Below are 24,831 nucleotides of genomic sequence, written 5' to 3'. Positions count from 1 at the left end.
TGGGAAGAAAGGAAGACGGGAAAGATAAGACTGTGAAGCCAAAGCATCTGAGGGGTCTTAAAAAACATCCTTTCTGCAACCCTCAACGACCCTGGGTCCATGCTCCCAGAGGGATAGAGAATGGGAAAGCTACCATGGGAGGGGGTGGGTTATGGGGATTGGGTGTTGGGAATTGTGTGGAGTTGTACCCCCCCTACCTTATGCTTTTGTTCACTAATCCTTTCTTAAATAAAAAATTAAAAAAAAAACATCCTAAGGCAGTCATTTTTGAGATTTTTCTAATTGAAAATTTTTAATAATATATGGAATTGCAAGACACTCGTGGTGTGCTCAAAAGTTTGTTTCATAGTATTCTCTAATTCCATCCCAGGTGGTTCACTTTCTAACAAAGTCCCAAAACCTAGATATAGACCAGGTTCCAGGAGATAGAGCATGTGTTCACACATATCCATAGACTAGGGCAAATATATACCTGAAAGCAGAAGTACACTAGAGTTTGCAGTGAGTACCCGCCAACACTTCATCTCCACTATTCCAAGCTTTGGGTGCATGATTGCTCAACAATTTGTTTGGCTTCGTATGTTAACTCTCTTTTCAGTCACCAGGTTCCAGATGTCATCAGGATGCCGGCCAGGCTTCCCTAGACTGAAGACCCCACCAATATGTCCTGGAGCTCCGCTTCTCCAGAGACCCACCCTACTAGGGAAAGAGAGAGGCAGACTGGAAGTATGGATTGACCAGTCAATGTGCATATTCAGCGGGGAAGCAATTACAGAAGCCAGACCTTCCACCTTCTGCAACCCTCAATGACCCTGGGTCCATGCTCCCAGAGGGATAGAGAATGGGAAAGCTATTGGGGAGGGGATGGGATATGGAGATTGGAAGGTGGGAATTGTGTGGAGTTGTTCCCCCCATCCTATGATTTTGTTAATGTCTCCTTTCTTAAATAAAAAAATAAAATAATAAAAAAAAAGAAATGTCAATTTGTATTCAACATGAAAAAAAAGTTTGTTTCGAAGATTCATGTATTAGCTTAAAAGGGGAGAGGAAAGAGTGAAGAGCAATTAGATTTTTATTGTAATAATCATTAAGTAGCCTTATAAGGTGGTCGCTGTGCAAGTGGAGAAGAGGAAACAGATGTAAAAGCTATTACAGAGACAGAGATAGAAGGTAGATACAACAAAAGATGACTCAAGGTTTCGAGGCTGGGTGACTGGAAGAATACTGCTGATGCCATTAATAGAAACAGAGATGGAAAGTCTGAACCTTGAGGGAAAAGTGAGTGCATTATTTCACAGGTTCGGATTGAGTTGATGACAAATCAGCTAGGTAGACATAAACAATAAGCAATCAGATTTACAGGAAAACAGCTCTATGTAACAAAAATGTTAGAACAGTATCTGAACCTTCCTCCCCCTTCCAGGACATCCGTTTCTGCTATTTTGAACAAATATCTATACCATTGGATAATAACAGAGGTATGAAACCCACATGAAAATGGGAGATTGAAGTTTGGGACAGATGGTCAAAAATTATTCAGCAAATTATAATAATCAAAATGAGAGGGAGGTAGAAGGGAATTTAGACTGAAAAATCAGAACTAGCAAAACTAAACTGGAATAATTAAGAGTACCCCTTTGAGTGACACTTCTTGCATGATTTATTCTTTTGTATTACAGTGTGTTTATGTGCTATTTATTTATACATTTGTGCTATATTAAAAGGAAAGATTAAATGTAACATGTAAAGAGAAAGAAAGAAATGACATATATAGGAAGGAATGAAATTTTTAGTGTTATGTTAACAATGAGACTCTTAATTATTAATAATCTTGAAAGGTGTATTTGCTTTATAAGGAGACTGTGTTCAGACATCTATAGTTATATATTTACACTTAAGAAATTATAGAAAGATAATTTATTTGCAGAATGAATGGAGTTAAACATTAAATTTGCTGTCTCTCAGCCAGCAAAACATTTTGCCCTTTTTTCTGTTTCATTTACTAATAATTATTTTTAGGGACTCTTTTAAATTTCTTTCTTTCTTTCTTTATTTGTTATTAATAGTATGTTACCAGATTGTAAGATTACAGTGTATACTTCCACACCACACTCGCAACCAGAGTTCTGTATCTCCACCCTCCCACCTCCCAAGGATAACCACCAGAGTTCTCATAAGTCTTAGAAATAGTTTGCTTGGGGAGTCGGGCTGTATCGCAGCGGGTTAAGCGAAGGTGGCGCAAAGCGCAAGGACCGGCGTGAGGTTCCCAGTTCAAGCCCCCAGCTCCCCACCTGCAGGGGAGTTGCTTAACAGGCGGTGAAGCAGATCTGCAGGTGTCTGTCTTTCTCTCCCCCTCTCTGTCTTCCCCTCCTCTATCCATTTCTCTCTGTCCTATCCAACAATAACTACAATAATGACATCAATAACTACAACAATGAAACAACAAGGGCAACAAAAGGGAATCAATAAAATAAATAAAAAAAATTAAAAAAAAAAAAAAGAAATAGTTTGCTTGCTTGGTCCACTTCCCCAGAGACCCACCCTACTATGGAAAGAGAGAGGCAGGCTGGGAGTATAGATCAATGAGTCAACGTCCATATTCAGTGGGGAAGCAATTACAGAAGCCAGACCTTCCACCTTCTGCAACACACAATGACCCTGGGTCCATGCTCCCAGAGGGATAGAGAATGGGAAAGCTATCAGGGGAGGGGATAGGATGTGGAGATCGGGTGGTGGGAATTGTGTGGAGTTGTACCCCTCCTATCCTACAGTTTTGTTAATGTCTCCTTTCTTCAATAAATAAATAAAGAAAGAATAAAATTAAATTAAAAAGATAACTACCAGAAAAAAAAAAGAAATAGTTTGCTTGCTTCTTTTTTTATTTCTCCCCGAGTTCAAGTGTATCAGATCTCTAGATTTCACATATGAGTGAAACCATCCAGTAGTTGTCTTCCATCTCTTTACTTATCTCACTACGCATGTTTAGATGATTTGTCTGTTCTGTTATTTCATTCTTGGATTTAGAGTCTAAGGTAGTATAACAAAATATAGATTGGGCATATACAGGGAAATTATTAACTACTGAGATGAAAAAAAAAAACCTCTCATTAATGAGTGTTCTATTATTATCATCTGTTTATTTTATCACTGGGGCTCAATGCCAGCATTGCTAATTCAGTGATCCTGGCAGCCATTTTTCCCCATTGTATGACATAGGTCAGAGAGAAATTATGAGAGGAGGGGGAGACAGAGAGGGAGACAGACAGAGAGAGACCTGCAGACCTACTACACCATTTGTGAAGCCTCTCTCCTGCAGCTGGGAAGCCCCAGGTTAAAACCCACATGGTTGTATTGGTACTTGTGCTTAGTACTATGTGCACTTAACTGGGTGTGCCACCATCTGGTCCCAGCATTCTATTATTTTAACTGATGTCAAAATATCACTTTTGCCAAAATATAATGAACCCCTAGTTCTGAAAGATGATTGACTCAAGAGTTGTGAAATCTTACTGCTACTCAGGAAACTAATAGTTTTGGTATTCCTTACTCTATTTTTCATGGTTTTTTTTGTTTTGTTTTGCTTTCATTCTTACATCTTTATTCGGTTTCTCAGTGTAAGTTTGCAATTTATTGGTTTTTTTTGGGGGGGCGGGTTGAAACACCATTATAAGTAAATGCCAATGCTTTAATAAGCTTCTCTGTCGAGGGAATATTTGATTTGTGGATAAGAATTTATTCATTGGATATGAAAGCTCTGTCCCAATCAACTCTTAGAAGTTCTTTTCAGCATAGTCTTGGCTTGATATTTAGATGCTAATAGAGATGATAGGAATTGTGTACTTCAGTTTTCTCCCTAATTCTTGTAACTAGTAGAGAACTCTAAAATGAAATGAAGAAAGAAAAAACCCAGTGTGCATCTTTCCTTTTTCTGCGACCAACAATTTCCAAGCTATTTTGCAAATATAGGACAGCTGCTTTATTGAGCTAAAAAAACACTACAAAATGTAATGATAGCACTTTGGACTCTATTCTGATCTCCCTTAAACTCCACACAGCTTGGATTTTTCTGTAATTTTAATGAAAATGTGGCATGGCACATCTCTCTCATTTAAATTATGCACTGTCAGTATTTTCCTTCTTTGCAACTGAAGCACTTCTTGGGAAACATGCCAGGTACAAGAGGGAGGGTGAAAAATGAAAATAGAAAATCGGTTTGGAAAGGGACTGGACTAAACAAACACAGTCTGTACAGACCATATTTTTAAAGACTTGCTAATCACTGGGAACTAGGGTACAGAAGTGCTAGTAGGATTAAGGTAGCTTTAGTAAACCCAAATTGAGGTAAGCATGGGTCAAACTAGGGCTATAAGTCAAACCTTTAAAATACTGTTGATTTGTTAAAAACTAACAAAAAGTCTCATTCATTTTAATATGTATCAGGGTACCTCTTATTAATTCTTAGCTATTTATTTATTTATTAAATTTTAAATATTTATTTATTTTCCCTTTTGTTGCCCTTGTTGCTTTATTGTTGTAGTTATTATTGTCGTTGTTATTGATGTCATCGTCGTTGGATAGGACAGAGAGAAATGGAGAGAGGAGGGGAAGATAGAGAGTGGGAGAGAAAGATAGACACCTGCCTACCTGCTTCACCGCTTGTGAAGCAACTCCCCTGCAGGTGGGGAGCTGAGGGCTGGAACCGGGTCCTTATGCTTTGCACCACGCCGCTGCGCTACCGCCGGACCCCCCAATTCTTAGCTATTTAAGGTTTGACAATTATATGTAAAAGTCGATAGAGGTTCTTCATGACTGTTAACTATTTCTCAATTAGCAAAACTTTTTTTTTAGTTCGTTTATCATTCTCCCTTTTTGCTTTTCAAAAAAGAAAATATTCTTTTATTTAACTAGCATTTGTTTTGAGTCTGCATAATGAACACAGCTAGAGTCCCAGCTCTCTATTTATTGTTCATTTAAAATCTACTAATACAAAGAAATAAAGTCTTTGGGAAAGAGGTGATTAAAAAAAAAAAGAAGAAGAAGGAAGAAGGAGAAGAACCAGCACCGTATAAATGAGAAACAGGCTATATATATCTACACATCATTGTTCTATTTAATTCTCTCTCTTCAGTGTATCAAGATAAGTATTACAGTCTTCCTGTTTTACAGACAAAGAAGTTTTCAAAAGGCTAAAGAAAATGTGATTGTCATTGCTTAGCTGTAGAGTTATGACTCAGACTTGGGCCTTCTGACTGGGAATTAGTGCTTTTCATCATTGCACAAAGGTTGAGAATATGGGCTGTGGAATCTGAAGGATTTTGTTTGACTCATAATACTGCTCCTTATTATGACCTCAGGCAAGTTTCTTAACTATTCATTCTAAGCCTGTTTTCTTTAAAATAGAATCAGGATGGATCCTCCTTCAGAGACACAGTGGCAAGGAGTAAATAATATAAGACTTGTGTTTAGCATAAAGTCCAGACTCAGAAAGGATAGATTAACTCATCTTTCAAGAAAGATGAGGAATTCTTCATTAGCTCCTTTTTTTTTTTTCCTCAATAGAACACTTAAAAATGGAAGGAACTCCATTCAAATGGAATAAGTTAAAAAAAAAAGCGGGGAGTCAGGCGGTAGTGCAGTGGGTTAACCGCACGTGGCACAAAGCGCAAGGACCTGCGTAAGGATCCTGGTTTGAGCCCCTGGCTCCCCACCCGCAGGGGAGTCTCTTCACAAGCGGTGAAGCAGGTCTGCAGGTGTCTATCTTTGTCTCCCTCTCTCTGTCTTCTCCTTCTCTCTCCACTTCTCTCTGTCCTATCCAAAAACGACAACAATAATAACTACAACAACAAAGGCAACAAAAGATGTTCTGGGAGAACAGACCTGTAAATTAAACTCCCAAGATAAGTAGCTTTTGGAGTAAGACACTGGACTTCTATACATGAAACCTTGAGTACAATCTTTAGCTGTTCTGGTCTCCTATCACTCTCTCATTTTTGCTCTCTCTAAAAAAAAATAATTAACTTTTAAAAAATAAAGGAGATTAATTATTAATGTATCTTATTGTTTTGGGCTATTATTGGGAATGCCCATAGAAAACTAAAGTCTCAGTTCAAAAGTGCTTTTTTACTTACTAAGAGATTTCTTTGGACTACGTCAACAAACACCTGAAAATACAAATATCTGGGGAGGTGGAAGGAGAACAAAGTGATAGCTCTTTTTAATGGCTACTGCTATAAATTCTCTTCTTTTCCCATCATGGTTAGGGCTTCACTGCCCTGCATCAATTTTTTCCAGACAAAAAGCGAGACACAGACAGAGAGAAAGGGAGAGAGGCTCCACTATCAGTGGCAACTTACATCAGGAACATCATCATAAAGCCTCTTGTGGGCCTTCCCAGGACTTGCCCTCACCATAAAGCAACAACAGTAGGAACTGCTCCAGCATCTGAAGGGAGACCAGATCATTCTGCCCTACCACTTGAGATAGCCTGGTCCTGAAATGAGTGCAGCCACTTACCTACCAGCTGTGACCATGAACTATGAGCCTAGACTGACAGGGACTCAGAGGATACACCTTATTCCGGTCCTTGTGCTTTGCGCCACCTACACTTAACCCACAGCGCTACAGCCCGACAACCCAAAATCAACTTCTTTTGTGATTTAGTTAGGGACTGCTAACTGCCTAGTGCCAATAAAAACCATCTCCCAGTTTGCCTTTGGCACCACTGGCATGATGCTGATGCCTAATCTGTGATATCTTGTTAGAGTAAGCTCTGTCTTCTTCTTCTAGCATTTGCCAGTAAGCTCTGTAATACAGTGCAGCACGTTTTGGTTCCAAGTGGCCAAAGGACTGAGCAGGCAGCCACTTGTTCAATAGGATGAGTCAGGATCCCTGGGAGTGTAAACTTGTTTTCTCCCTGAAACTTGTTTGCTTTCATTATTTACATTATGCCTTTGGATTCCTCTTTGAAATATTTCAAGTGAAGAAATCTAGGAATACCTGTTGCCCACTATTCCTAAAAGGGTTGGTTAGGATGGAACCCAAGGTTTAAGGTCAAAGAGATAGCCCAATAGCTATGCAAAATGACTTTCATGCCTATACTGTAAGATTCTGGGTTGAATCCATGGCACTACCATATATAAGAACTGAGCAGAGTTCTAGAAAGAAAATTGAAAAAAAGGGGAGAAATTCATCACTTATGAAATGTCACTATGATATATATATATAGCAGCTAATCCATCCTTTAAGGAGATCTGATGTTCTTTTCTTTTTGGAACATATATATTTTTTTATTTTTACTTTTATTTATTTTTTTATTTAAGAAAGGATTAATTAACAAAACCATAAGGTAGGAGGGGTACAATTCCACACAATTCCCACCACCCAATCTCCATAACCCACCCCCTCCCATGATAGCTTTCCCATTCTCTATCCCTCTGGGACCATGGACCCAGGGTCACTGAGGGTTGCAGAAGGTAGAAGGTCTGGCTTCTGTAATTGCTTCCCCACTGAACATGGGCGTTGACTGGTCGGTCCATACTCCCAGTCTGCCTCTCTCTTTCCTAGTAGGGTGGGTCTCTGGGGAAGCTGAGCTCCAGGACACATTGGTGGGGTCTTCAATCCAGGGAAGCCTGGCCAGCATCCTGGTGGCATCTGGAACCTGGTGATTGAAAAGAGAGTTAACATACGAGGCCAAATTGTTGAGCAATCATGGGCCCAAAGCTTGGAATAGTGGAGAGGAAGTGTTAGGGAGGTATTCACTGCAAACTCTAATGTACTTCTGCTTTCAGGTATATATTTTGCAGTAGTTTATGGATACGTGTGAACATAAGCTCTCTCTCACAGAAACTGGTGTATATCTAGGTTATGGGACTTTGTTAGAAAGTGAACCACCTGAGATGAAATTAGAGTGTACTATAAAAGGAAAGGTCTCACCCGAGTAATGAAGCTGAAGGGTTGTTATTCCATACGTGAAGTCTCTGGATACAGTCTGAGGTGAAGCATATTGAGGTGGCAATGGTTGTGTTGGTTAGGTTGTGATCGGCGGATGCAATATTATTTGGTATGGATTGGGAGAGGCATATGGGAAAGTGGGCCCTATCCAAGGGTTCCAGGACTGGGGGAATTAGGGGCTCTATAGTGGGATGCATTGGATCGACCTTCTCGTGGTGCATCCCGTGAGTACCCATTCATTGGGGAAACTAACAATCCTTCCTAGCCAACTGAATCCACATGGATCCCAGTCACTTTCAAAGCCAGCAACAAGCAGCTCCTGACAGCTTTCAACCTGACGCTGTTGACTGGCTATGGAAGAAGGGCAAACGCTAGAAGAAGAAGAAGTGGAGATGTGTGGTTCCTGCTGTCTTAGGGTTCAAAAAGACAATCGATAGTTAATGTTATCATCACATTATTTGGTAATTGGGTTAACTTTGAAAAGTCCTTTTGTTATGGTTTGCTGTACAGTATCCAGTATCTTGTATATAGCTGTGCTAGGATCATATATTTTTAAAAATGTGTATTTATTCCCTTTTGTTGCCCTTGTTTTTTTTTTACTGTTGTAGTTATTATTGTTGTTGGATAGGACAGGGAGAAATGGAGAGAGGAAGCGAAATAGAGGGGGAGAGAAAAACACCTACAGACCTGCTTCACCACCTGTGAAGGGACTCTCCTGCAGGTGGGGAGCTGGGAGCTCGAACCGGGATCCTTAAGCCGGTCTTTGAGCTTTGCGCCACGTGCGTTTAACCCACTGCGCTACCATCCAATTGCCTCTTTTTGGAACTCTTATATTAACTTATATATTAATATAATGTATCTTATATTAACTCTTCAATTCCCTTGCCCATCTAGTGTAGTCTATCCCAGTGGCTTTTCACTTTAAGTTTCATTAAATACTGTATCTTCACATGATCTTATGCCCAATGTTCTGGGAAAAAGATGTTTTGTCTTAATTAAACAGTTAAGCAGGAAGGATTTGTGAAACACTGAGTTCCAACATTGCTTCACAGTGAAAAATGATTACTAAGAGGGAAGTGGGTGGCCAAAGCAGCACTAGGCCAGAGATCCCTGAAATGAGCTGAGTTCTAAGTTGGAATCTTAGCTGTGTCCTTTCTCTGGCTTTCATTTTCCTAACCTATAAAATCAAGAAGTTATGTCCTAATTATCTGTGTTAGTAGGCATTAATCATTGTTGATACAAGCTTTTTCGAGTTTTATAAAAACTTAGCAGCCACAATCCCCTTGGTTCTGAAGTCACTGCTGGTTTCACGATAAATATTTATATATTCTGAAAGTAAAGAATTGTTAGGAAATTTCTCTTAACCTCTATTTAAAAGAAGAAATCCCAAAATGCTTGCTTATCAACTGCTTCTATCTATTCCCGAACTTCATTTCCTTTGCATTTTGCCACCCAGTGACCCACATCTAAATAAGTGGAGGTTGCATGAAGAGGAAAAAAACAAAGCAGGAAGTTAAGTCAGAGCTGAACTCTAGATCAGTGCTGCAATTTTGACCCAGATCAGGGCAGTGCTTCAGGAAAGAAGGACTAAGATTGATAAGTTTCAGCACATAGACGTATAAACTGCTGCTATTGCCTCTGCTCTGAATGGGTACTGACACCACCAGCTCTGGGCAGCTACTTGGAATAGTATATTCTTGGCTACTTTTTCACTCTTGCCATTCATTTTCTGTTTTTTGTTTGTTTGCTTGCTTGTTTTACAGTGCACAATGACCCGGGTTTGAGCCCCCGGTCCCTACCTACAGGGGGAAAGCTTTACGAGTGGTGAAGCAGGTCTGCAGGTGTCTCTCTGTCTCTCTCCCTCTCTGTCTCCCCTTCTCCTCTCAATTTCTGGCTGTCTCTATCCAATAAATAAATGAACTCATTTTTTGAGTACAAATTCTAGTACACTGCCCATGAATAGATGCTCTCTGATGGTTTTGAACTTTGAATTATTGTGTTGTATGACTGATATTACTAAGTCTGATATTAAGATAACGGTTATTTAAGAGGAATAAAAGCTTGAGCTACTCAAATATTGCATTTAAACAGAATATAAACTTTAATTTATGTTGTCACTAAAGAACAAACAGCAAGGATGTCTGGGAGGCAGTACAGTGGATAAAATGTTAAACTCAAACATAAGATCCTGAATTTGACCTTTGACAGTGTATGTACCAGAGTAATGTCTGGTCTTCTTTCTTTCTTCCTATCTCTTTCATTAATAAATAAGTAAAAATTTTAAAAAAGAGCAGATATTAAGAACCTACTGGGTATATTTAATATTACACTATAATGATGAGGGCCGATGATGTGCTATAAAGAGCTTGGATGTTATTTATTGATTGATTGATTGATTGATTGTAATCAATGGGGCTTCATGCCTCCAGGCTTCAGGTTGACTTCTTCAGCTAGAAAGACAAAGATAGAGATAGATGGAGAGACACTATAGCATTGAAGCTTCCTTCATTGTGGTAGGTAATGAACTTGAACCTGGGTCCTGACCAGGAGTCTGGTTTTAGACCTAAAAAGATTTTGTGTGAATTTTGTTACCAAGGTTGCCTTGAGCATGACATTCAATTTCCCCAGGCTTCAACTGATTCTTGAGAACAACAAAATCTCACAGTTTTTTATTATATATATATATAAATGTTAATCTCAGGCACATGGAACTACTGAAAATTTTTTGTGACTTTATTTACTTAACTAATTTATTATGATCCTCATTTCAAAGTTAATAACAAAACTTCCAAATATAATACATAGTGTTTTGATCTGACATGACTTGTAAGCCTGGGAGGGCTTTTACACTTTGTTTCAGAGAAAAGAAATTAAGTTCTAGATCATGGGGATTTGTACGTATGATATGTAGGCATGGAACGAATGCCACAGTACTGTGAAACTCTGTCAAATCACTAATAAAGAAAAATAATATCACTGTGTCAATTCACTAATAAAGAAAAAAATAACAATAATTATTATTTTAGCTAGAGGCAGAGGAGCAGAGAGAGAGAGAGCTATAGCACCGAAGTTCCTTTAATGTGGTAGGGACTGGATTCAAGCCCGAGCTGTGCACATAGGAAAATAGCACACACTCACAAGAAAAATCCAGACTTTATTTATTACTTTGCTTTACTGAATAGAGACAGGGAGAAGTTGATGGGAAAGGGAAAAGGGAAATAGAGAGAGAAAAAGAGACATTTGTAACACTGCTTCATCCCTCCTGCAGGTGGAGAACTGGGTCCTTGCACACTGTAACTTGTATGCTCAAGCAGGTGCACCACTGCCTGCCGCACCCCCGAAACGATTCTAAAAAAAAATTGAGATCATGAGGAATGAATGCTAGAGGGAGGGATAGACAGTATAGCGGCTATACAAAGAGACTCTCATGCTGGGGCGTTCTAAGTCACAGGTTTAATCCCCTGCATTAGTGAAAAACAGAGTTGAGCTGTGTTCTTGTAAAAAAAAGAATAATGCGAGACACAAAACCTTTCTTAGAGGCTGAATTTTTTTTTTTAATGAAAGAAATGAAAGAAGTTAACGAAACATCCAATAGCACAGCTATATACAAGATACTGGATACTGTACAGCAAACCATAACAAAGGGACTTTTCAAAGTTAACCCAATTAACAAATAATGTGATGATAATATTAACTATCGATTGTCTTTTGGAACCCTAACACAGCAGGAACCTCACATCTCCACTATAGAGCCCCTACTTCCCCCAGTCCTGGAACCCTTGGATAGGGCCCACTTTCCCGTATGCCTCTCCCAATCCATACCAAATAATTTTGCATCCGCCGATCACAACCTAACCAACGCAACCATTGCCACCTCAAGATGCTTCACCTCAGACTGTGTCCAGAGACTTCATGTGTGGAATGACAACTCTCCAGCTTCATTACTCAGGTGAGACCTTTCCTTTTATAGTACACTCTAATTTCATCTCAGGTGGTTCACTTTCTAACCAAGTCCCATAACCTAGATATATACCAGTTTCTGTGAGAGAGAGCTTATGTTCACACGTATCCATAAACTACTGCAAAATATATACCTGAAAGCAGAAGTACACTAGAGTTTGCAGTGAGTACCTCCCTAACACTTCCTCTCCACTATTCCAAGCTTGGGATCCAGGATTGCTCAACAAATTGTTTGGCTTCATATGTTAACTCTCTTTTCAATCACCAGGTTCCAGATGCCACCAGGATGCTGGCCAGGCTTCCCTGGATTGAAGACCCCACCAATGTGTCCTGGAGCTCAGCTTCCCCAGAGACACACCTTACTAGGGAAAGAGAGAGGCAGACTGGGAGTATGGACCGACCAGTCAACGCCCATGTTCAGCGGGGAAGCAATTACAGAAGCCAGACCTTCTACCTTCTGCAACCCTCAGTGACCCTGGGTCCATGCTCCCAGAGGGCTAGAGAATGGGAAAGCTATCATGGGAGGGGGTGGGTTATGGGGATTGGGTGGTGGGAATTGTGTGGAGTTGTACCCCTCCTACCTTATGTTTTTGTTTATTAATACTTTCTTAAATAAAAAAATAAAAAAAAAGAAATCTCATGTTCAAGAACAATGAAATATATGTTTGTACAAAAGCAAAAAAAAAAAAAAAAGAAAGGAGTTAACACCTAAATCTAGTTTAGGAACCAGTTGATTTTGAAACTAAGAATATGAGCAATATATATTTTAAATACATACATACACACATTTTTGAAAGAAAAAAAGAAAAATTAGGAATCTCAGAATGAAAGTGCTGAATGCTTGAAATGTCTCTCTCTTTAAAATTTACTCCCTTTTGTTGCCCATGTTGTTCTCTTGTTGTAGTTATTATTGTTGTTGTTGTTAATGTCATTGTTGTTGAAAAGGAAAGAGAGAAATGGAGAGAGGAGGGGAAGACAGAGAGGGGGAGAGAAAGACAGACACCTGCAGACCTGCTTCATCGCTTGTGAAGTGACCCCCCCGGCAGGTGGAGAGCTGGGGGCTCGAACCGGGATCCTTACATCAGTCCTTGTGCTCTGTACCTCGTGTGCTTAAGCCATGGCGCTACTCCCCGACTCCCCTGAAATGTCTGTTTCTTAAATAAACTTGGAGGGAAATATTTCTGATCTATCAGTACATACTCATGGGCAGCCATGTTTCTGCTAATATAAATGAACATTGTTGCAGAATTTTAGCACCTCAGCTTCCCTGAAAAGCCATGGCACATTGATTTTCAAAAGGGTCTAGTGCATTTGCTACTTGAATTCTTCAGTATGAAGATTTAAGTAACAATAAGTATAGACAAGTGTTGTCTAATCAAAATATGACTTTCCAAGTATCAGTAAAGCATTATAGTAAAAAATGTTATTATCTTTATTTATAGGATAGAGACAGCCAGAGATTGATAAGGAAGGGTGTGATAGAGAGGGAGAGAGACAGAGAGAGACCCGCAGAACTGCTTCACTACTCATGGAGTCTTCCCCCTGCAGGTGGGGACCGGGGGCTTGAGCCCAGGTCCTTGCGTATTGTAACATGTGCACTCAACCAGGTGCGCCACCATCTGGCCCCTCTAGTAGGTGTTGACCAGGGTCTTAAGTAGTGTGATTTCTGGAAGCAAGAAATACAACTAGTCCAATACCTCAAAGCAAAAATGCACAATAGTCTGCAATGAGTCAGTATATGCAGCAAGTAAGTAGAAAGACCTAAAATGACACCATAAAGTTCCTAATGAAATAGTGTCTACTTAGACTTAGATACCCTCCTCACCTACCTCCTATTACACTTCCCTCGACTCCAAAGCTAACTTTATCTAAGTAAGGACTACAAAAGCTGAATAAGGACAAGAAGCTGGCATACTTTAACAATGACTATTTAGTCACTATCAGGCCACCCCATGAGCTGGGGTCCTAGAGATTCCCAAACAGACAAGATGGGCCTAAACCTCAAATAAATCCCTCTTTCCATTGTTACTGGGCATCTCTATCAGGAACAACATAATAGACCCCTCCGTGGGCACCCATAGGACCTTGCCCTCATGGCAAGGATCAACCATGGTAGAGAATGTTCCACTCTCTGAAAGGAGGCCAGACAATATACTCTATGCTACACCTGAGGAAGATGGGTCGATATTGGGGCAGCATGGAATGTTCCTACTCATGACCACAGAATGTGAGCTCATATCTACAGGGATACAGAGGTCACATAGACTCCTAAGCTAAATATGGGCCCCAGATCACATCAAATCTGTGGGGTTTACAATCAACAATATTTATACACCTTTCCCATATTTGGGAGCTACTCTCTTCCCTGATCCAGCTTTCTGGTCCTTTTTGCAGCCATGACATCATGTACCCAGACAATAACTTTGGTCCACCTGCATGTCAGATATCAGGCTCAAAAAAAAAACAAAAAAAAAAAAAAAAACACTAGTATAGTCACAGGCCCTTTGGAATATACCTAAAATAGGCCTCCTAACTATCTACAAAACGGAGACCCCCCCAACTCATCATATGAACTTTTCCAGCACTTAGGTTCATGATTAGTCAACAATTTGTTTGGCTTTATATATTAACTCTTCTTTCAGCCACCAGGTTCCAGATGCTACTGTGATACCAACTGGACTTCTCTTGACAGACCACCCCACCAATGTGTCCTGGACCTCTGAATCCCCAGAGCCCCGCCTCACTAGGGAAAGAGAGAGACAGGCAGAGAGTATGGATCAACCTGTCAACAGCCATGTTCAGCAGGGAAGCAATTACGGTAGCCAGACCTTCCACCATAATGACCCTGGGTCCATACTCCCAGAGGGTTAAAGAATAGGAAAGATATCAGGGGAGGGAGTGGGATATGGAGTTCGGTGGGAATTGTGTAGAGCTGTACCCCTCTTATCCTATGGTTCTTGTCAGTGTTTCCTTTTTATAAATAAAAATTATAAAAAAGAAAAAAAGAAATACAACTAGTCCAAAGCAAGTATTCTTCTCTTATATAAATATTTAAGTTGCTCAACAGTACATTAGTCTGTATCCATAGGAATAGCAATTAAATTGATTGGTTTTGTTGGTAAGACGGACAAGTGATACTAGAGGATTTCTTCAAGCATGTTGGCTGGAGAAAAGGGACTGTGACCAAACCCACACATGGTTGCCAGGATGAAAAGAGAACAGAAGTTATGGAAAAATCTAGAACAGAAAAGAATGATTAAAATTAAGGAAGAGATAACATTTTAAAAAAAAAAATTATATTTATTTATTTTCCCTTTTGTTGCCCTTGTTTTTCATTGTTGTTGTAGTTATTATTGTTGATGTTATTATACAGGTCAGAGAGTAATGGAGAGAGGAAGGGAAGACAGAGAGGGGGAGGGAAAGATAGATACCTGCAGACCTGCTTCACCACATGTGAAAGGACTACCTTACAGGTGGGGAGCCGGGGGCTCAAACCAGGATCCTTATGGTCCTTGTGCTTTGCACCATGTGCACTTAACCTGCTGTTCTACCACCCGACTCCCACATTTTTTTTTGTCCTTACACTGGGTTAGTCTATTGTCACTGTGGCATTGGAGGATAATTGGCAGCATATTAAAATTAAATTACATCTCAGTCTATCCAGGAGACATGTGATCATAGATATGACCAGAAAGTCACCTGCTAGAATGTTCTGCTGTGTTCTTTATGGCAGGAGAAAAATGAAATAGTTCAAATATTCAGCATAGAGATAATAATTGCATGGAATAGAGGATATTCATATCATGGCATACTGGGTAGTAGCTATAAAGAATGATGATAATTAACATATACTTATATGGAAAGGGATAGTTAATACATGTTGTGAAAAACTTTTAAAACTACACAGCTTTTCTTAAGCCCTATGTGTATATTTGTACAGTTTATGGATTATACATATAGATCCACATGTATATTTATATATGTTCATGTATGCACAGAAACAGATAATTCTGGAGTATCTACTCCAAATTGGGAATTGTCATGGTACAGGTCTAATATTGAAGGATAGAAGTTACAAGTATTTCAGCTCATAGACATACTCTCATTTATGAAAATAGGAACCTGGGGCTACCTACATCATGATCTCCTGGTGCAAAAATATGAGTGGAAGGATATAAGCCAAACACATGTAAAAATGATTTTGCACTATTTAAGTGACTGACCATAAGAAAACTAACTTCCTTCCTTCATTCTTTTCCTTTCTCCCTCCCTCCCTTCCTTCCTCCTTTTAAATTTCCTAAGTTTTTCTCAGTAGGGTTACCAAATTCTCAGTGATTTCTTATTTTACCTGCATGTTTAATAAAATGAATAAAATAAAGAACATGTGAAGATTTAAAAAAAAACTGTGCTTTAATTTTTTAGATTTACAAAATGGAAATATTAACAAGACCATAGGATGAGATGGGTACAATTCCACACAATTCCCACCACCAGAATTCCCTATCCCACCCCCTTCCTTGAAAGCCTTCTTATTCTTTATCCCTCTGGGAGTATGGGCCCAGGATCACTATGGGGTGCAGAAGGTGGAAGGTCTAGCTTCTGTAATTGCTTTCCCGCTGAATATGGGCATTGACAGGTTGATCCATACTCCTAGCCTGTCTCTCTCTTTCCCTTGTGGGTTAGAGCTGTGGGGTGGTGGGGCTCCAGGACACATGGTAGGATGGTCTACCCAGGGAAGTCAGGTTGGCTTCATGGTAGCATCTGGAATCTGGTGGCTGAAAAAGAGTTAAGATATAAAGCAGAACAAATTGTTGACTAATCATGAACTTAAAGGCAAGAATATTGCAGGTGAAGATTGGGTGGCTCCATTTTGCAAAAAGCTAGTAAATCTATTTTAGCTATATTCCAAAGGGCCCAATTATGAAAGGGACTGGTGATGGCAAACAGAGGGTTCCATTAGAGGTCTTGATCCGTAGTATCTGTGGGGGAATCCTATGATTCACTGACTAGGACCCCATGTGCCCTGGAATGCAGAGGTCACATAGGCTCCTAAGCTGAATATGGGCCCCAGATCACATCAAATCGATGGAGTTTACAATTACAGAAGCCAGACCTTCCACTTTCTGCATCCACAATGACCTTGGGTCCATACTCCTAGAGGGATAAGGAATAGGAAAGCTATCAGGAGAGGGGATGTGGTAGGGAGTTCTGATGGTGGGAACTCTGTGGAGTTGTACCCCTCTTATCCTATGGTTTTGTCATTGTTTCCTTTTTATAAAAAAAATAGTTAAAAAATGATTTCCGTGAGATAGAGCATATGTTCAAATGTATCCATAAATTAGGGCAAAATATATACCTGAAAGCGAAAGTACACAATAGTCTGCTATGAGTCAGTATCAAGTTCCTAATGAAATAGTGTCTACTTAGACTTAGATACCCTCCTCACCGACCTCCTATTACACTTCCCTCAGTCACTCCAAAGCTAACCGTATCAAAGTAAGTACTGCAAATGCTGAATAAGGGCAAGAGACTGGCATACTTTAATGATGACTCTTTAGTCACTATCAGGCCACTCCATCAGCTGGGGCCCTAGTCTGGCAGTGCTGAGATTCCCAAACAGAAATGATGGGCCTAGACCTCAAATAAATCCCTCTCTCCATTGTTACTGGTCATCTCTATAAGGAACAACAAAATAGACCCCCTTGTGGGGTCCCCATAGGACCTTGCCCTCATCTTGGATCAACAATGATAGAGAATGTTCCGTCCTCCAAAGGGAGGCTGGATGACATACTCTATGCTACACCTGAGGAAGATCGGTCGATACTGGGGCAGCTTGGACTATTCCTACTCATGACCACAGAAGGTGAGCTCAGATCTACAGGGATGCAGAGGTCGCATAGACTCCTAAGCTGAATATGGGTCCCAGATCACATCAAACCAATGGGGTTTACAGTCAACAATATTTATATACCTTTCCCATTTTTGGTAGCTACTCTCTTCCCTGATCCAGCTATCTGGTCCTTTTTGCAGCCATGACATCATGTACCCAGACAATAACTTGGATCCACCTGCATATCAGATTTCAGGCTCACAGGAAAACAAACAAAAACAAACAAACAAAAAAAAACAACTAGTATAGCCACAGGCCCTTTGGAATATAACTAAAATATGCCTGCTAGCTATCTACAAAATGAAGTACCCCCCAACTCTTCATCTGCACTATTCCAGCCATTAGGTTCATGATTGGTCAACAATCTGTTTGGCTTTGAATCTTAACTCTCTTTTCAACCACCAGGTTCTAGATGCTAGCAGGATGTGACCAGACTTCCCTGGACAGAAAACCCCACCAGTGTGTCCTGGAGCTCTGCTTCCCCAAAGCCTTTCCCACTAAGGAAAGAGAGAGACAGGCTGAGAGTTATGGATCGACCTGTCAACACCCATGTTCAGCCGGGAAGCAATTACAGAAGCCAGACCTTCCACCTTCTGTATCCCACAATGACCTTGGGTCCATACTCCCAGAGGGTTAAAGAATAGGAAAGCTATCAGGGGAGGGGGTGAGATACGGAGTTCTGGTGGTGGGAATTGTGTGAAGTTGTACCCCTTTTATCCTATTGTTTAGACAATGTTTCCTTTTTATAAATTAAAAAAAATTATTTACAGATTTTAAAGTATTAACATAAAAATGCCTGTGATAGCTGCAGTGTTACCCATACACATTCAATATCTTTTATAAGATGTTTTTCCAGGTCAATAAAAAAGACATACACTATTATGCTAAATGTTGAATTTTAAGTTGATATTTTCCCATCTTCTTCAGAAATCTATATGATCCTTCTCTTCAGTTCCCTCACAGAAAGAATGTCAATTCGTAATATATTGAAGCCATGTGAAAACTGATTATAAAAAATAAACTCAACTAGAAATTTATGTTATTTTTTAGATCCATGATATTGATTAAAACAATTATTTTTAGGAAGAACAGAAAAGAACTATTTTACCACGGTGGGCCAGCTAGTAGCACAGTGAGTTAAGCGCACGTTACGTGAAGCACAAGAACCAGTGTAAGGATCCTGATTTTAACCCCCCCACCCCCCTGCTCCCCACCTGCAGGGGGGGGTCGCTTCATAAGAGGTGAAACAGGTCTGTCAGTGTCTTTCTCTCCCCTTCTGTCTTCCCTTCCTCTCTCAATTTCTCTTTGTCTTATCCAACAACAATGACAGCAATAACAACAATAACAACAATGATAAATTACAACAAGGACAACAAAAGGAAAAAAATGGCCTCCAGGAACAATGGATTCGTAGTGTCGAATGATAACCCTGGAGGCAAAAAAAAGGAAGAAAAAGAAGGAGGAGGAGGAGGAGGAGGAGGAGGAGGAGGAGAAGAAGAAGAAGTTTACCAAAAATAACTATATCAAGTGAAATAACCAACCATTTAAAAAATTATTTTTATCTCTTTGCCCTCTTTTTCCAAGTTATCAATTTTTGAGGATGAAATCTGGAAATACTATTTTTTAATTTCAGCAGAAGCTTCTTCTAGCTTTTTTTTTTTTTTTTAAATCTGTGCTACGTAGGAAAACAGACCCTGGAAGCAGACCAACATGGCTTCAAATTCCAAGTCTGCTATTTACTCATTACAGACTCTGGGTCAGATTATATTTATTTTCAATATTTCCTTTATAAATTGAAAATTATAATTTCTATCACAAAGGATTATTTTGAGGATTAAAGGAAATAATCATTCCTTTACTTTATATTTATATAGACCCTTACGGAAGACCTTTGCATGCCTCACCTGGAAATGTACTCAGGATTTGAAACGCCGCCCTCTTCTGCATTGTTCAGTCGTGTTTCCCAATGTGTTCTCTTTTCTTTATGCTTTTATTTTTTAATGTACATTTATTTATTACTGAATATTTATAGAGAGAAACTGAGAGGGGAGGGGGAGATAGAGAAGAGACACCTGCAGCCCTAGCTTTATCACTCACAAAGATTTGCGCCTGAAGTCAGGGACCAGGGGCTTGAACCTGCGTCCTTGTGTATTGTAATTTGTGTGCTGAACCAGGTGCACCGCACTGCTTGGCCCCACAATGTTTTCTTCAAGAAATCTATTTAAAAAAAATTCTAGGTCCAGGGAGTCGGGCCCTGTAGCGCAGCGGGCTAAGCGCCGGTGGCGCAAAGCACAAGGACCGGCATAAGGATCCCGGTTCGAACCCCGGCTCCCCACCTGCAGGGGAGTCGCTTCACAGGCGGTGAAGCAGGTCTGCAGGTGTCTGTCTTTCTCTCCTCCCTCTCTGTCTTCCCCTCCTCTCTCCATTTCTCTCTGTCCTATCCAACAACGACAACAACAATAATAACTACAACAATAAAACAACAAGGGCAACAAAAGGGAATAAATAAAATAAATATTTAAAAAAAAAAAATTCTAGGTCCAATAAATTTGGTGGAAGACTATATTCAGGTCCTTTTCCTGGATGTAAGAGAATGTACAGGAGTATATTAGAGTATATTAGACTCAAATGCATCTCAGTCCGGTGTTCTACAATCTTTATTTGAGTATAGATCTTCTTTAATCTCTAGAGAACTTAAATTAATAGTTCTGGGGAACTCAGTTTGGGGAAAACTGGGCCAGAAAATGGGGAACTATGGGTAGTGGCTTTAATGCACCTGAGAATAGGAGAAAGGCTTAGAAAAAAATAGGGACAGTTTGTGTAGCCATCCAGTCCCATCAGGGTTTCTTGACTTTTTCCAATTAGAATATGGGCCCCTTAGAGGAAGGCTTTCAGACTCTCTTTTCAAAGTATCCCTAAAGCAAAGAACACTGAATACTTATTTTATCATAAAAACCCAGGAGAATGAACCATGTTAAAACATAAATGTGTTTGTTTAATATGAAAATAAAAATTTTAATTATTGAAAAGTAAGTGATTTTATACATTCAACACACACACATTTACTTGTGGTCAAATTTTGTTCTTGCAAGACATGTTGTATTTCATGCTTATTGAGAGTATAAAACACAGAATCCTTGGAATAATATTGAGTAACCAGAAAAGAAGTACAGTATTTCAGTATGAGAAGCCACACCTTCAATCAACCAGTCTGTAAATATTGATTGCTACCCCTAAATGTGCTTTTTTTAGGGGCTTAGGAATGAGGGGAAGAGAGTGTCTTTAAAAGAATTTTTACAATGTCTGCATTGTGTGTGTGTGTGTGTGCGCGTGTGCGTGTGTGTGTTGGGGAAGGAGGGCAAGTAGGAGGGTTGTATGCTGAGCATGAAGAGGGGAGAAGTGAGATAGCAATAAACTCATGAAATGATAAACAAGATAACTAAGATACATTTTGAATAGGGACTGGTACTATGAAGAAGATAAAGTGGTGATACAGTATCTGGTGGAAACTACTTGGGCCTGAGGTTAAGGTTGTCTCTTTGATAATGAAAAATTCAGGTTCCAGTTTATCAACAAGATGGATCCTGTGGGAAGGCTCGAGCAAAAAGATTTCTAAGTCAAAGGCAAGGCAACTGCAAAATCCCAAGAATAGAAAACAGGAAAGCTATCAAGGGAGGAGATTGGATATGGAGTTCCGGTGGCGGGAATTGTGTAGACTCGTACTCCTCTTATGCTATGGCCTTGTCAATCCATTTTATAAATAAATTAAAAAAAGAAAATAAGTTGGCATGTGCTTTAGTTTGTGCTTTTCAAAACAGATCCTGATATAATGACTAAGATACTGGTAATGTATGTGGGAGGTCCCTTCAGGAAGTTCCAGAGAGGAAATGGAGAGCAAACAAACAAACAAAAAGCAATAAAGGGTTTGTTGTGAATGGATTACTGCTAAGGTTAGCAAATATATATTTCCTCCTGGGTGGAGCCCTTTGTGAAACCATCTGGAATTTATCTCAGAATCATCCCAGAATACATCCAGAGGCTACATATCTGCTTCCTTCCATATACATACTGACTGAGTTCTATTCTTAGGTGTTAACTTTTTGGGGCTTTCAGGTTGTACCAATGGAAGAGGTCAAGCAAACTCTCTTAGAACAATGTCTTCAGATGGTCCAAACTTTTTCTTTTTTTTTTTACAACTTTGCACCCCTTTTTTTCCTAATTAAACTGATGAGGTCTCTGTGATTAAGGAAAGCCAATCTGGTCTGAGATTTGTAATTATAGTGCTATATTTGGCTTTGACGAGACCAGGCTAGAACCTTACTGATAAAAGACCCTAAACCCTAGGTCAGGCAGGGCTGGTCAGAGGAGGCTATGCAGAGAAACCTTTGGACTTATGGTATATGGTTTCCCACCATTTTCTCCATATTGGAATATGATCATTGCAAGTTTCTCTATATAACATGCTCATTCCTCCTCTTCATGAATATGTATGATTTCCACACAGCAGATTCATAAATATGTATAGATGATTATATCCACTTAACTATATTCTGTATAAAATCATACCTCAACCCCAGTCTTCTGGAACCACTGAAACTTTGCTTGTATTTCTTGAACCTCTCCTCTTGATCCCCTACTCTGTTATATTGCCTCTGCTGACCTCCACTCAATCAATGCAACTGGTGCTACTATATCATGTTATGCTGCCACTGCCATTTTGCTTTAGATTGTATCCAGAGATGCCAGCCTTCCAACTGCAGTAATCTGGTAAAACCTTTCCTAACACATGGGATTGCCTAGTTCCATTTCAGATGTGCACTCTCTAACGAAGTTACAAATTCTAACCTGCCAGTGCCCATATCCAGTGAAGACACAATTACAAAAGCCAGAACACCCACCTTCTGCACCCAATAATGATCTTGGGTTCATACTCCAAGAGGGGTAAAGAATAAGGAATCTTCCAATGCAGGGGATGGGATCCATATATTATACTCCTCTTATCCTACAATCTTGTCAATCATTACTAAATAATAAAAAAAGAACATTAAAAAACAAGACAAAATAAAAAAACCCAAAGTCACAGATCCTAGATATAGGCTAGGGCCTAGGGGACTGGGTACATGTATACACATGTCCATAAGTAGGGGCAATTATATACCTCAAAGTGTAAGTGCTTAATAGTCCTCTGTGATTAGATTTAGACCTAATAAACTCAGTAGTCTAGTACAACAGCCTAAAGAAGGCACCATGAATTTTCTAATCAAATATTTATTACTTAGGCCTACATACCCTCCTCTCCTAACCCCTACTTCATTTTCCTAAATCATAATTCAACTTGTTGCACAAAAAAAGTAAGTCAGATGTATCTCCTAATCTGACAAGATTATTGTCACTCCTTGATAATCTTTAGAAGAAACACTATATCCAATTGGCCAAGAGATACTATATATATCAACTAAAGGATAATTATTTTCACTATGACAATTAGAATCATCAAACAAGTAAATGCAGTAAAACTCGAGATGAACTTAGATACCACTAAAATGCTAGGTGTATTTCCTCCCAAACTTGAGACCAGACCCATAGACATAATAATCAGTTTGGATACAAGTGACAGTGCTTTAACAGTTTAACAGCTGGGAGAAAGTCCAAGCTTGTCAAAGAAAGAAGGGACTATAAAAGCTGGAAAAGGACAAGAATGGCTTACTTAATGATGGCCTCTTTGGTCACTGCCAGGCCACCCCATCACCTGGGGCCCTAGTGAGAGAATCCTTCAAGTCCCACATAAATACAATGGTCCATGACCTCTAGTAGATCCCTCTCTTCACCAGTAATGGTCACTTCCAATGGGAATGTCATCATAAGTCTTTTGAGGGCCTCTCTAGGACCTTGCCCTTACTATAAAGTAGTAATGTTAGGGACTTCCTCACTTTGCAAAGGAAGGATGGGTCATCCTTCCCCGCTACTCGAGGAAGACTGGCCCTGAAATGAATTCCACCTCCATGTTAGTTATCAAGTTCAAACAAAAATTACTAAAGTCATGGACCTTTAGGAATATATGTAAAGTAGACATCCTAGGTTCTTTCTATTCTAAAAATCTCTGTTCTCATATGCTCTATTCCTTCTTTTTGTGTCATGCTTATTAAACATTTTGTCCTGTTTTATATCTTGTTGTATTTCAGCCACCAAGTCGCAGATGCTACTATGATTCCATCCTGTACTCTCTAGGCAGATCCTCTCACTAATGTGTCCTGGAACCTCACCTCTCCAAAGCCTTAGCCCATTAGGGAAAGATAAAAACAGGGTGGGGGTATAGATCAACCTGCTAACATCCATGTACAGTGGTGAAGCAATTACAGAAGCCATAACTTCCAACTGCTGAACCCTGAAAAGACTTTTGCTCCATAAGCCCAGAAAAGGAGAAATGTTAGGCGAAGATGACTACAGAGACTTAAACCTCAATTCCATCAGAATCCTGAGAGAGAAGAAGGAAAAATAAAATGACATATACATCCCTATGTTCATAGTTGCATTATACACAATAGCCAAAGAGTGGAAGCAGCCGAAATGACTGGAATATTAACTACTCTGTGATAAAAAAAAATGATATTATGTATTTTGGGACAAAATGGATGGAACTATAGGTGATTGTGCTTATCAAAATTAGTGAAGAGAAAGACAAAACCAGATGGTTTCACTCATGAGTGGAATCTAGACATATTATCTACATGAACTTGCCTATGTGTATACAAGCAAAACAGAAGCAAGCAAACTGTAAGATTTATGAGAACTATGGTGGTTATCTTTGGAAGGAGGGAGGGGGATATGGAACTTTGGTAGTAGGTATGATGTGGAACTCTATATTGCATTCTTACAATCTTGTAACATACTATTAACAACAAAAAATTATTTACCCAGGTGTCCAACAACAGATGAGTGGTTGAGTAAGTTGTGGTCTATATACACAATGGAATACTATTCAGCTACTGAAAATGGTGATTTCAATTTCTTCACCTCATCTTGGATGAAGC

The 24,831-nt window shown here is 39.5% G+C and overlaps 1 long non-coding RNA gene across 1 annotated transcript in view; it reads right to left on the bottom strand.

Moving 5' to 3' along the window:
- Positions 1-16,430: 16,430 nt before the first annotated feature.
- Positions 16,431-24,831, bottom strand: part of LOC132541434 (uncharacterized) — a 403,780-nt gene continuing 395,379 nt past the window's right edge. The window contains exon 3 of the long non-coding RNA XR_009552638.1: positions 16,431-16,685. This is a non-coding gene — a long non-coding RNA (uncharacterized LOC132541434). The remainder of the gene's footprint in view (positions 16,686-24,831) is intronic.

This window comes from Erinaceus europaeus, chromosome 11, assembly GCF_950295315.1.
Source record: "Erinaceus europaeus chromosome 11, mEriEur2.1, whole genome shotgun sequence".
Lineage (NCBI taxonomy): Eukaryota > Metazoa > Chordata > Mammalia > Eulipotyphla > Erinaceidae > Erinaceus > Erinaceus europaeus.
The sequence above is the reverse complement of the archived record's forward strand: the minus strand, read 5'-3'. Positions and strand labels throughout refer to the sequence as shown.